The 12,363-nt window shown below is 40.9% G+C and overlaps 1 protein-coding gene across 2 annotated transcripts in view; it reads left to right on the top strand.

Annotated features, from left to right (window-relative positions):
- The window catches only part of LOC108522856 (ELKS/Rab6-interacting/CAST family member 1-like), a 291,981-nt gene that overhangs the window by 187,708 nt on the left and 91,910 nt on the right, over positions 1-12,363 (top strand). The gene's annotated exons all lie outside the window — the stretch shown is intronic.

Raw genomic sequence — 12,363 nt, 5'->3', positions numbered from 1 at the left:
AGATTCAGTTTCTTTGTAGAAAGTTGGTGATTCTAAATATTTTAAGAGCAGATACTTGAAAGATGTGAACAACAAAGAATCCTTGAATTGGGTTGAGAAAAAAAAATTAACTTTCTCAGATATATGTACTAATAATATGTAATTTTAACTGTCTTTACTAATTTTAACTGTTTTGATTTTCCTTTTAAAGAAGTAGTACCTTATTAGAAAAACAAGACTCTTTCCTTGCAAGCCTAGTGAGGCACAGTTTTTAGGTTATTTCTGTTTAATTGCAAATTATGAACTCTCTGCTCATTACCTATTAAAAGTGAAGATTGAAACTTAGTTCTTCACTCCCTATCCTTGTGGATCCCTCCAGCATGACATGCTTAAGGAAAATTGTGGCCTTCAACTTCTCATCAACACACAAGAGACATTGATGAAGCTGAGGGGAACCATATTCAATTCTAGTTTCTTGGAAAAAGGGAGCTCTCCCCAAATCTTGAAAATGATGGATGGGAGAGAGTGGTGAACAGATTACCTCATATCCCATTGCCAAAAATCAAATTTTAACATCTCTATCACACCCAGCCTTAAAATATATAGCTAAGGGGAAAAAAAAAATAGTCGAGTAATTACATCCATATGACTAAAGCATCAAGGAAAACTTTCCTGCTAAACATCTCTACTAAATAATAGCTATGACATTGTCTTAGCAGAAGCAGCAGAGATAGTGCAGATGAAAGCAGCAATGGTATTCAAATTGCCGTTGCTTCTAAGATTCAGAAGGTATAGTCCGTCCTATTATGATGACATTTAGTAAGCCAGTTGAGGCAAACCTTGTATTTTAGAAGGAAAACAGTATAAATATGTAATGTGGGCAAAATGGAGAGCTATCTGCCTGGTGTCAGCAGTCTTTCCCTGCCAAGAGACCATTTTACCTTTTCTGCCTGCTCCCTGATGCCTGGAACTGAATCTGTGCCAGGGGATATAAGATGCATGTTTCATTCCACATGAAAACAGGTTTTTGGTAATATAGAGAACCGGATGTCTGGAGTAGGAAGAGGGAAACAGAGAAAGGTTGAAGGAAAAGCAAAACATAAGGAAAACCCTCCAACTTGATAATTTTGCCCAGATCCAGCCCTGAGATAGAGATGGCATCTTGGAAAGTAGGAAGAATAGAAGTATAATGACAAACTACAGTTGTTCCTCTGTATCCTCGGGGGATTGGTTTCAGGACAAACCCACTCACAAATACCAAAATCCATGGTTGCTCAAGTCCCTTATATAAAATGGCATGGTATTTGCATATAAGCTATACACATCCTCCCGTATACTTTTGTTTTGTTTAGTTTTGTTTTGTTTTATTTTGTTTTGTTTTGTTTTTGAGACGGAGTCTTGCTCTGTTGCCCAGGCTGGAGTGCAGTGGCATGATCTCAGCTCACTGCAACCTCTGCCTCCTGGGTTCAAGTGATTCTCCTGCCTCAGCCTTCTGAGTAGCTGGGATTACAGGCACCTGCCACCACGCCTGGCTAATTTCTGTATTTTAGTAGAGACAGGGTTTCACCATGCGGCCAGGCTGGTCTCGAACTCCTGACCTCAGGTGATCTGCCCGCCTTGGCCTCCCAAAGTGCTGGGATTACAGGTATGAGCCACCGCACCCAGACCCTCCCATATACTTTAAATCATCTTTAGATTACTTATAACCTAATACAATGTAAATACTGTGTAAATAGTTGTTATACTATATTTTTAAAATTTTATGTATTAAATGCATTGTTATTTTATTGATTTTATATATATGTATGTATATGTATGTATTTCATCCGCAGTTGGTTGAATCCACAGATGTGGAACCTGCAGATACAGAGGACCGACAGTAACTACTAATTTTGATAGTTTAGGGAATTAGAATATGTTTAAGAGAGTCAAGAAATTATCTTCTGCGACATTATGCTTACGTCTTTGTTTTAAATACTAACCACCTCTTTTTCATTCCATGCTGCTCTGGGGCATTGCCCCCTTGTCATCTCTCTCCCTGTAGGATGAGGAGGAGGGTATATGGGCATAGCCAATCAGAGGCTCTTAGTTCAGCCATTTTGTTCAGAACGGTGAGAAACAGCTTTCCTTGACTATAGAAATGGTTTTGTTTGTTTTCATTTTCTTTTACACAGTAACTCTCACATCTCATTTCTCTGTAATTCATGAAATCCTGGTGTGCTTTCTGTTTTTTCATTTTCACGTGATTTTTGTGTGTATTGCTGTGCTTCTGACATAGTGGGGTTTGGATTTTGTGGCTTTTTTTTTTTTTTCTCGTGTGTTAATAGTCACTTCTATAATTTCTTTTCATACATTTTTGGGAGAACTTCTAGGACATGTAACTAAATTTCTCCAGTTGTGATTTTATTAATTACCCTTTCTAGGGTGATTTTACAGTGTCCTGGCAAGGTCTGTAGTAACTTTATATGAAACTGGCAATAGAAAATTGAACAAGTACTTTGCCCAGTGGCCTAAGTTTGACATATACTTTTTATGATGATTAATTGTAAATACATGGTGTTTAAAAAAAAAAATGCACTGTGAACTAAAACCTCGTTTTATTTCTATCTCTAGAAGAATGAACTCTCACAGTCAGCACCTAGGATGCAGCCCCTGGGGCTTTGACGTTACGCTCAAACTATCCCTAAAAATAGGGAGGAGCAAAGTAAAGGAAGACTTTTTTTTAGAAGTCATTCAAAAATTCTTTTCCCTCCGTTTTCATGGATTGCTGCTGGGTTCAACAGTTGCCAGGACACTGTCTAGATTCTCCTTTTCAGGCCAATTGGCTGGAAAGTATAGTCCAGCTGTGGCAGTATCTCCCTTTGATCTGATGCCCTTGAGGTTTGACTAAGGAAATCCTTTTCTTAGAAAAAGTAACAATTATGATTAATATGTTCACACATATTGGTCTGGCACCCTGGATTCATGCCCATGCTTATCAGTAATCTCACTCCCTTGGAGTCAGTTCTCCCTGAAATGTCTTTGTCTTGGTGTTAAACTGCTTAAAATGATGAGGACATGTGTAGACCTTTTAACTGTTGAACACAACCAAGAAGGATGGAGAGGTAAGTTGTGGAAAGGGGCAATGCACTGTGACGTGGGAAGCTGTCCAGATGGCTTTATCCTGAGGGCATGAATGAGGTTGAAATGCACTGGATCGGCCGGGTGCGGTGGCTCACACCTGTAATCCCAGCACTTTGGGAGGCCGAGGCGGGTGGATCACAAGGTCAGGAGATCGAGGCCATCCTGGCTAACACAGTGAAACCCTGTCTCTACTAAAATACAAAATATTAGCCAGGCGTGGTGGCGGGTGCCTGTAGTCCCAGCTACTCGGGAGGCTGAGGCAGGAGAATGCCGTGAACCCGGGAGGTGGAGCTTGCAGTGAGCCGAGATCACGCCACTGCACCCTAGCCCGAGCAACAGAGCAAGACTCCGTCTCAAAAAAAAAAAAAAGAAATGCACTGGATCAACCAGAAAGCTCTTCAGGTTAGAATGCTGCATGTCAGAGAAAGTTAACGCTGAGAGCAATCAGTGTGCTGATTTATCTGCACTCTGCAAGGGTGGGTATTTGTCATCATCAAGCATGTGAGGCCATGCAGTAGCTGGATGTAGTCTACTGGTCTCTTAGAAATGAGCATGCCTCTACCTTGTCTGTTTTGGCAGAACACAGGAGCTTCTTAGCTTCCCTGAGCTGGAAGCACCACACACGTGGACATGATGACATTTTGTTGCAAATCCTTTTCTGGCCAATCAGAGGAAGCCCGTTGATATTCTAGGCAACAGGCCCACAGGTAACTTCACCAGGAGACTAAAAAGTCAACAAACCAGCACATAAACTTGTTCCTGAAATCTTCATTTTCCTTTCTCTACCAAAATGGAATAACTCTTAGCTTTTTCCAATTATCACACCGTTGAGCATATTGCACTAATATATTAATTTTCACTGGTTTAACACCATGCAATTGCAATTAGCCGGCCATAACTGGAGTTTCTATGATATGGAGTTTCCCATTTTATAAAATGTGCTGTAAACCTCATTATATGATAAGGATTTTACCTGAAGAAGTGCACGAGTGACCCTTAAAACACTGCAGAAGTTTTGAATGGCTATCCACTTTCCTTCTCCTGTTTCCTTACTAATTCTACCGAAAATCGATTTTCTTTAAAAATTCAAACTTTTGAAATTGATGATTTACCTTATCAAACTTAAGAACATATACTTTGCATCTAAAACATTTTCTAGGATACCAATATATACTGATCAAGTATGAGCCTTCCTTGATATAATCCATAGATGGGAAGAGAACCATAGATGTACTGAACTGAAAAGGATTCCGGAGTTAGGCCATTTCAGGAGAGGTGGTAAAGCATAATGCTTGAGAGTGTAGGCTTTGGAGCAGGATGCCTATGTTCAGATTCTAACACCACCATGTACCAGCTTCTGATTTGGACAAGGTATGTAATCGCGCTGCACTTCAGTTTCTTCATCTTTAGGATGGAGGTTGTTGTGGGGAGTAGATAAGTTGTGAGGCACATGGACTCCGGAGCCAGACTGCACAGCTTTGAATCTAGACCTCTCCACCTGCCCTGTAACCTTGGAAAAGTAAAAACTCCCTGAACCCCAATTCCTTTATCTAAAAAATGGATTTATTAATAATGCCTACTTTATAGGATTAATGGATAGATGAATAGGTTGATATCTGTAGAATGCTTTGAACAGTACTATACATGCTCTTATTCCATGCTGTTATTATTTCGATTGTTGCTGTTGTCATCATTAACTTAGATTCATCTCCAGGAAATAGTAAGCTTTCAAGAAGTGTTAGTTACTGTTGTTATTAACCTCATCATCTAATCCCGTGCCCTCATTTTATAGGTCAGGATGCAAAACAAAGATTTCAAAGTTGTGACTTAAGGTCCCCAGGCTTTTCTGTGGTCTGGAAGGAAGAACTAGTATCTGACAGTAGAAGAGATAGTAAAGACATATTGATGGCGATAGCTCTCTTTCATCACCACAAGTTTTATCTCCTATATGTTGAGGAATCTTTTCCTTTGGGAAAACACCTTGAATTTTATAAAGAAATTCCCTGTGAGATGACATTTAGTCAGTGAAATCTTGGAAAGCATTAGCTCTCAAGCAGCCCTCCTAAGACACACAGACTGAAGCCAGGACTGCCTCCACTCAGAAAAAATAACAGTTCCTTCACTCTCCTCTTGGCCTGTAGAAAATCTGAGTGAGGGCCAGACTCAGTGGCTCACACCTGTAATCCCAGCACTTTGGGAGGCCGAGGCAGGCGGATCAGTTGAAGCCAGGAGTTTGAGACCAGCCTGGCCAGCATGACAAAACCCCATCTCTACTGAAAATACAAAAACTAGCTGGATGAGGTGGCACGCACCTGTAGTCCCAGCTACTCAGGAGACTGAGACAAGGATCACTTGAACCTTGGGGGCAGAGGTTGCAATGAGCCGAGATCGCGCCACTGCACTCCAGCCTGAGTGAAAGAGCGAGACTGTCTCAAACAAAAAAAAAAAGAAAAAGAAGAAAGAAACTGGTTCTCTCTCTCACATGCCCTTCTGCTCAGACGTTCATGTTAGGTGTTTTAAGTTCAATAACTAAGTAGAATGTGAGCATGATTTGATAATAGTTATATAACTATTCAATAAATCACTTGAATCAATGTCTATTGTAATGTGTTTAAATTGCATTGGGTGCTATAGCTATGAAGTCTTGTATGACTGTCTCAGTCAGCTCAGGCTGCTATTGAAAATATCGTAGACTGAATGGCTTAAACCAGCAGTCCCCAACCTTCTTGGCACCAGGAGCAGGTTTCATAGAAGACAATTTTTCCACAACAGGGAGTTGGGGGAGATGGCTTTATGAAACTCTTCTACCTGACATCATCAGGCATCAGATTCTCATCAGGAGCACTCAACCTGGATCCCTCCCTGCACAGTTCACAACAGGGTTCGTGCTCCTCTGAGAATTCCATGCCGACGCTGATCTGACAGGAGGCAGAGCTCAGGCTGTGATGCCCACTTGCCTGCCTCTCCTCTCCTACTGTGCAGCACAGTTCAAACAGGCCGCGGACAGGTACTGGGTCATGGCCCCAACAAACGTTTATTTTTTACAGTTCTAGAGGCTGAAAGTCTGAGGTCAGGATCCCCCAGCATGGTCAGGTGTTTGGTGAGGGCCCTCTTCCTACTTTGCAGATAGCTGGCTTCTCACTGTGTCTTCACAGGGCTAAGAGAGACAGGAAACGAGCTGTCTCATGGTTCTTTTTATAAAGGCACCTATTCTATCATGAGGACTCCACCCTCATGACCTGATAACCTCCCCGAAGCCATCCAGGTACCATCATATTGGAGATTAGGGTTTCAACATACGAATTTTGAGAGGACACAAACATTCAGTTCATAGCAATAACGTTGCTGACTCATAGAACTCAGTGGTGCAAATCTTAGTCTCAGCCCAATAGGGAGTTCCAGAGCAAAGATTTCCTATGTAAGTTAGTTTATCCATGCCACTCTCTATCCATTTACTGTAAGTTTTCTTCTTTTTTCTTTATCCTTTCTTCTCCTCCTTCCCACCTCCCTTTACCCTCCCTCCTCCTCCTCCCTCCTTAGAGTAGAATGTAGGCCCCATGAGGACAGGGACTTTAATATGCTTATTTATGTATTCCCATCATCTAAATAAATGCCCAGGATATAGTAGGTTCTCAGTAAATATATGCGTGTATATGTGTCTGTGTGTGTGTGTGTGTTTGTTAACTACTGAATTCATAAAAATCCAGAAAAGTAGAAGTAAAGTTTGCATTGAAACCAGGAGCATAGAAATTGGTTGTCAGCTTTATTATCAGCACTGCTATTACTAGAAAGGGAAGATAAGAAAGACGAATAGAAACAAAAGAATTTTAGAGAAACGTTGAGAATTTAAAGGAAAATCATAATGAAGTCCTAGAGTCTGCCTCCTAAAATTTGACACTGAATATAATGGAGTTGAATGTAACTCTGAAATCTTTTTCATTCCTTCCGGTAACCTGTGGTTCTTAGCCATTAAGAAGAGCAGCCTGTGCTCTTTCTGGACTTCACCCTGTGGAGCAGTTTGTGTGAACTGGTGGTTGGTCCCTCCAGTAAAGGATGCACCTACCAAGGGCCTTAGAAGTTGGTCTTGGTCTAAGAACCTGCCACTTACTAAAATCTGGAGATGGCCTAACTGTTGGATCAGCCCTGTAGCATCTCAGAACAGGATTTGGACCAGTATGCTAGACTTTTCATTTTTCATTAGAGATGATGTAAATATTAACACAGATTTTTAAGACAAGTGTTATACAGCAAGTGTCTCCTTCTCTTTTGGCATTTCCTTTTTGTCCATCTTAGCAGAGTTGTCAATGTCTTTATCAGTTTGAACCATCCTAAAATTATTCTCACTGCAATAGTGCAAGAATGGAAGCTTTAAATCTCTAGAGAATACATCCGCAGAAGGGAGGTGTTAAATTATCTTGCAGAATTAAATGGTGCAGTGAATTGCACTATTGTCCTGGTATAGAGAAAATGGTCCAAAAACCAGTTTGGGCCAATATCAAGACTGACTTTTGATATCACAGACAAGGAAGAATTTTATCTATTTTCAGAAGTGGATCAGAGATTTTAGCAAGAAACTTCTCTCCTGGAAAGCTTAGCACAAAGCCGGTGAAATTCAAGAAGCACAAGGATCTAGCTGCAGAGAAATAGGAGGGAGAAAATGAATATTTATTAAGCATTTACTACGGGCCCAGCACTTTCATATATCTTATCGCACACAGAGCTCATAGACGTTAAATAATTTTCCAAGATTACACAGCTAACAAATGGCAAATATTTAAACCCAGGACAGACTCCAGACCCCCTGCTCTTTCCATTACACCGTACAGAAAGAGGAGTCTTCCATTTTCCAGTCTAGTTCCTTGGACATAGTAGACACTCCGTAAAAACGTGTTGAATTGAATTGCATTCCTAACTGGGGAAGTAAGAAAATGGTCTTTGCTGGGAAGAAATATCTGTAGGTTACCCAAGGCAGTCCCTCACTGAAAGGAAGCTAAGCGGTTTCTGACTTCACTGAGACATGTGACTAACCAGGAATCTAGTGAGGAATTTGGAACTATAGAAGGGAGAAAAAGGGGGTCTTGGAGGTTGAATAAAGTTTGGGAAGATGAAACAGAAAAAGAAAAGTATTTCAGATAGGAACTAACTTCCAGGAGTTCCAACCTAAGAAAGAGAATGTGATGTGTAGGGGCTGGTGAGGAAACCAGCCCAACTGAAACAGAGGGTGTCTGTCCTTTGATTCGTTCCATGGTTACCCCCCACCCACACTTCTGTTTTAATATTGGGCACCATAATTCAAGAGACTAACTACAAATGTGAGGCGTTCACAAGAACAGTTACGTATTGAGCTTTACAGAGGATTAAAGTAGTAATCCGCTTTCTTTGGACATTGTCTGAATCACTGTCTTCTAAGTTCATTGTCCCTTCATCTAGTTCTGTTGCTTTCAGGTCCTGGTCAGAAGGTGGGCTTTGGAACCAGATTACTTGGTTTCAAATTTCTGTGTACCTCACTTTCTTCATTTGTAAAATCAGGATAATAATATACCTGCCCCGGAGGGCTATTTGATGATTAAATAAAGTAATATAAATCCCTTAAAACAGAACGATGCTTTTACATGTCAGTAGTTGGTCAGTTAATGTTAGCTATTAACTGGCTTTAACCTGAAGGCACAAGCTGACCACTTACAGCATTAATACCCTTCCCGCTTTTCTCTTTCCCCTCCCTTCCTCACTTTCTCTGTCTTCCTCTCAGCTTCACTTAATGGGAGGATTGAATAAGAGTTCCTTACTCTTCAACTCTGGATTCAAACTATTCTTGCACCACCTGAACTCCAGTTTAATAGTGTTCCCTCTATATGCTCAGAAATGTCTTTAACTAGTTTATTGTTTGACCTCGGCACACTACCTGATTTCTGCTTTTCCGGTTTCTCTTCTTCCCTCCTCTCCACAAAGAAATTTAAAATCCTCATTTCTGCTTTTCACTATTTTCCAGAGGGTTCACTCCCTTTCCACCTCATCCTTCTGCCCTGGATTCTCACCAACTGTCTCAGAACTCTGCCCACTGCTATTACAAGCCAAGCTTTCCACCAGCCCTTTTTGCATACCATACTTAGCCGGTCCCTTCTGTGGGCCTCTGTCTTCGCTGAGCCACCATCTCTTCTCATGAGCATATACTCATACACTGAAACATAAAAACAGTTTTGCTGCTGCAGCTTTTTTTTTTTTTTTTTCCTGGTCCCAAGCAGCTTGAACCTATTTCAAATCAAAAAAGATTCTGTAAGCCGGGCACGGTGGCTCACACCTGTAATCCCAGCACTTAAGGAGGCCGAGGCGGGCAGATCACCCTGAGGTCAGGAGTTCGAAAGCAGCCTGGCCAACATGGCAAAACCTCTTCTCTACTAAAAATACAAAAATCAGCTGGGCATGGCAGTGGGCACCTGTAATCCCAGCCACTCGGGAGGCTGAGGCAGGAGACTCACTTGAACCCGGGAGGCGGAGGTTGCAGTGAGCTGAGATGACGCCACTGCACTCCAGCCTGGGCGACAGAGCAAGACTCCATCTCAAAAAAAAAAAGATTTTGAAAAAGAGTTATTTTTGAGAAAGACATTGGGAAATAAAGACTAAATGATCCGTGATGCTAGTAGTTCCCCTTTAAAGAATACCTAGTGAGCGCCAAACACGGAGTTGCAAGTTTATAAGCACATTGTAAGCATGTTTTCATGGAAACCAATGTAACAATTCTAAGAGATAGGTACCATTTTCATTATTTTACTGCTGAGGAAACTGAACCNACAGTTTTGCTGCTGCAGCTTTTTTTTTTTTTTTTTCCTGGTCCCAAGCAGCTTGAACCTATGTCAAATCAAAAAAGATTCTGTAAGCCGGGCACGGTGGCTCACACCTGTAATCCCAGCACTTAAGGAGGCCGAGGCGGGCAGATCACCCTGAGGTCAGGAGTTCGAAAGCAGCCTGGCCAACATGGCAAAACCGTGTCTCTACTAAAAATGTAAAAATTAGCCGGGTGTGGTGGAGCATGCCTGTAATCCCAGCCACTCGGGAGGCTGAGGCAGGAGACTCGCTTGAACCCGGGAGGCGGAGGTTGCAGTGAGCTGAGATGACGCCACTGCACTCCAGCCTGGGCGACAGAGCAAGACTCCATCTCAAAAAAAAAAAGATTTTGAAAAGAGTTATTTTGAGAAAGACATTGGGAAATAAAGACTAAATGATCCGTGATGCTAGTAGTTCCCCTTTAAAGAATACCTAGTGAGCGCCAAACACGGAGTTGCAAGTTTATAAGCACATTGTAAGCATGTTTTCATGGAAACCAATGTAACAATTCTAAGAGATAGGTACCATTTTCATTATTTTACTGCTGAGGAAACTGAACCATGGAGAAGTTAGCTTACTTATCCAAGTTCACATACCCAGTACACAGTAGAAGCCAGATTTGAAGCCAGATATGTCTGGTTATATCAAAACTTGACCCACCTCTGATAAGGAAGCAAAGCTAGAAGCATTTTTAAAAGAGGTTATTATGCCTTTGTGTCCATACTGATTACAAGAGAAAGGAGAGTAAATGATGGAATTCAGGATATGCTACCCCAAAATATGGCACCTTGGCACTGGATAAAACAACAGAAGCAGGAAGGTCTCTCTGACCTTCTCCTCACCCTTCTTGCCTGAAGCAAGTGATAAAAGAATTTTCTGACCTGCCCCTAAAGTAAGTCATAAAACCTTCATTGCAGAGGTACTCACCCCATAGCTGGAGGAAAAGAATGTCCTTATCTCTGAAGACAGAGGAACACAAAGAACAGCAAACAGGCCTTGCCCAGTTTATTACTATTATTAGATTATAGTCTTTGTCCTCAAATCCATTTCTCCGTGACTGTCTACTCTTCATCTTAGTATAAAAATATACAGATTTCCTTTTTTGAAGTCTTCATTTCTTTCTTGCTTTCTTTTTTTTTTTTTAGAGACAGTCTCTCTCTCTGTCGCTCAGACTGGAGTGTAGTGGCATGATCATAGCTTACTGTAACCTCAGACTCGTGGGCTCAAGGGATCCTCTTGCCTCAGACTCCTGAGTAGCAGGGACTACAGGCGTGTACCACCATGCCCTGCTAAATTTTGTATTTTTTAGTAGAAGCAGGGTCTCACTATGTTGCCCAGGCTGGTCTCGAACTCCTGGGTTCAAGCAATCCTCCCACCTCCGCCTCCCAAAGTTCTGTGATTACAGGCCTGAGCCACAGAGCCCGGCTGAGGTCTTCATTTCCGAAGGCTCCCATGTTACATAAAACTTACAGTAAATAAATGTGTATGTTTTTCTCTTGCTAGTCTCTGTTATAGGGTTCTCCCCCATTAACCTAGCAGTGGATGAAAAAAGAAAATCTCTTCTGCCCTAAGAATATTCCCATAAGAATATCCAATTATAAATAATGAAGACTAACAATAAACTCCTTTTAAAATCTGAGTAGAAAAGGACCCCATGGTAGCAATGTGTGTATGTTGGACTAATTTGTAACTATTCTCCTAAGTGTTTACCTTAATCTTTCTGATAATGCATTTTAGGATTGGTATACTACAAATGTGCTTTTTCTCCAAAATTATAAATCCTGGATGCATTCATTTATGTAGATATGACATACCTTTCTTGCTTCAAATATCAATAACATGTAGTGTAAGAAGCCTCCAAGGGTGTGGTCTTTTTAAAGCTGGAACTCACATCCTTTATTCTATCTAGTAAGCCATCTCTCAGGTCTCATTCTTGAGAGGAAAAAAAAAGCTGACAATAAAATAAATGTCTACATTTAAATTTATTTTCCCGTAGTGTTTCATATCAAAATGGAAGCCATGTTTTCATCGTTTCATTCAAGACATAAAACCTTGTGAAAACCAAAGTAATGGAGGAAATGAGGAATTGTTGTTTAATGGATGTAGAGTTTTAGTTTTGCAAGATGAAAAGTTCTGGAGAATGGTTGCACAACAATGTGAATGTATTTAGCACTCGTAAACTGTGCACTTCAAATGGTTAAGATGGTGAATTTTATGTTAGGTGTATTTTACTATAATTTTAAAACTTTCCTAATTAAAAAAGAAGTAATGCTGATTTTCTGGCAAAAAAAAAAAAAAGATGTGTTCAAAACATGCACTGAATATTATTTGGAAAAGTTTTCTTAGTGAAGAGAAAGAGGCAACTTCCTCTTTCCTAGGTAAACATTTCAAGGTTTTGAAATGGAAAAGAACTGCCCATGAGGCTTTGATTTAGCCTTT

Source organism: Rhinopithecus bieti, unplaced genomic scaffold (assembly GCF_001698545.2).
Source record: "Rhinopithecus bieti isolate Rb0 unplaced genomic scaffold, ASM169854v2 scaffold_2654, whole genome shotgun sequence".
NCBI classification, from domain to species: Eukaryota; Metazoa; Chordata; class Mammalia; order Primates; family Cercopithecidae; genus Rhinopithecus; species Rhinopithecus bieti.
This window is presented reverse-complemented; position numbering and strand designations above follow the sequence as displayed.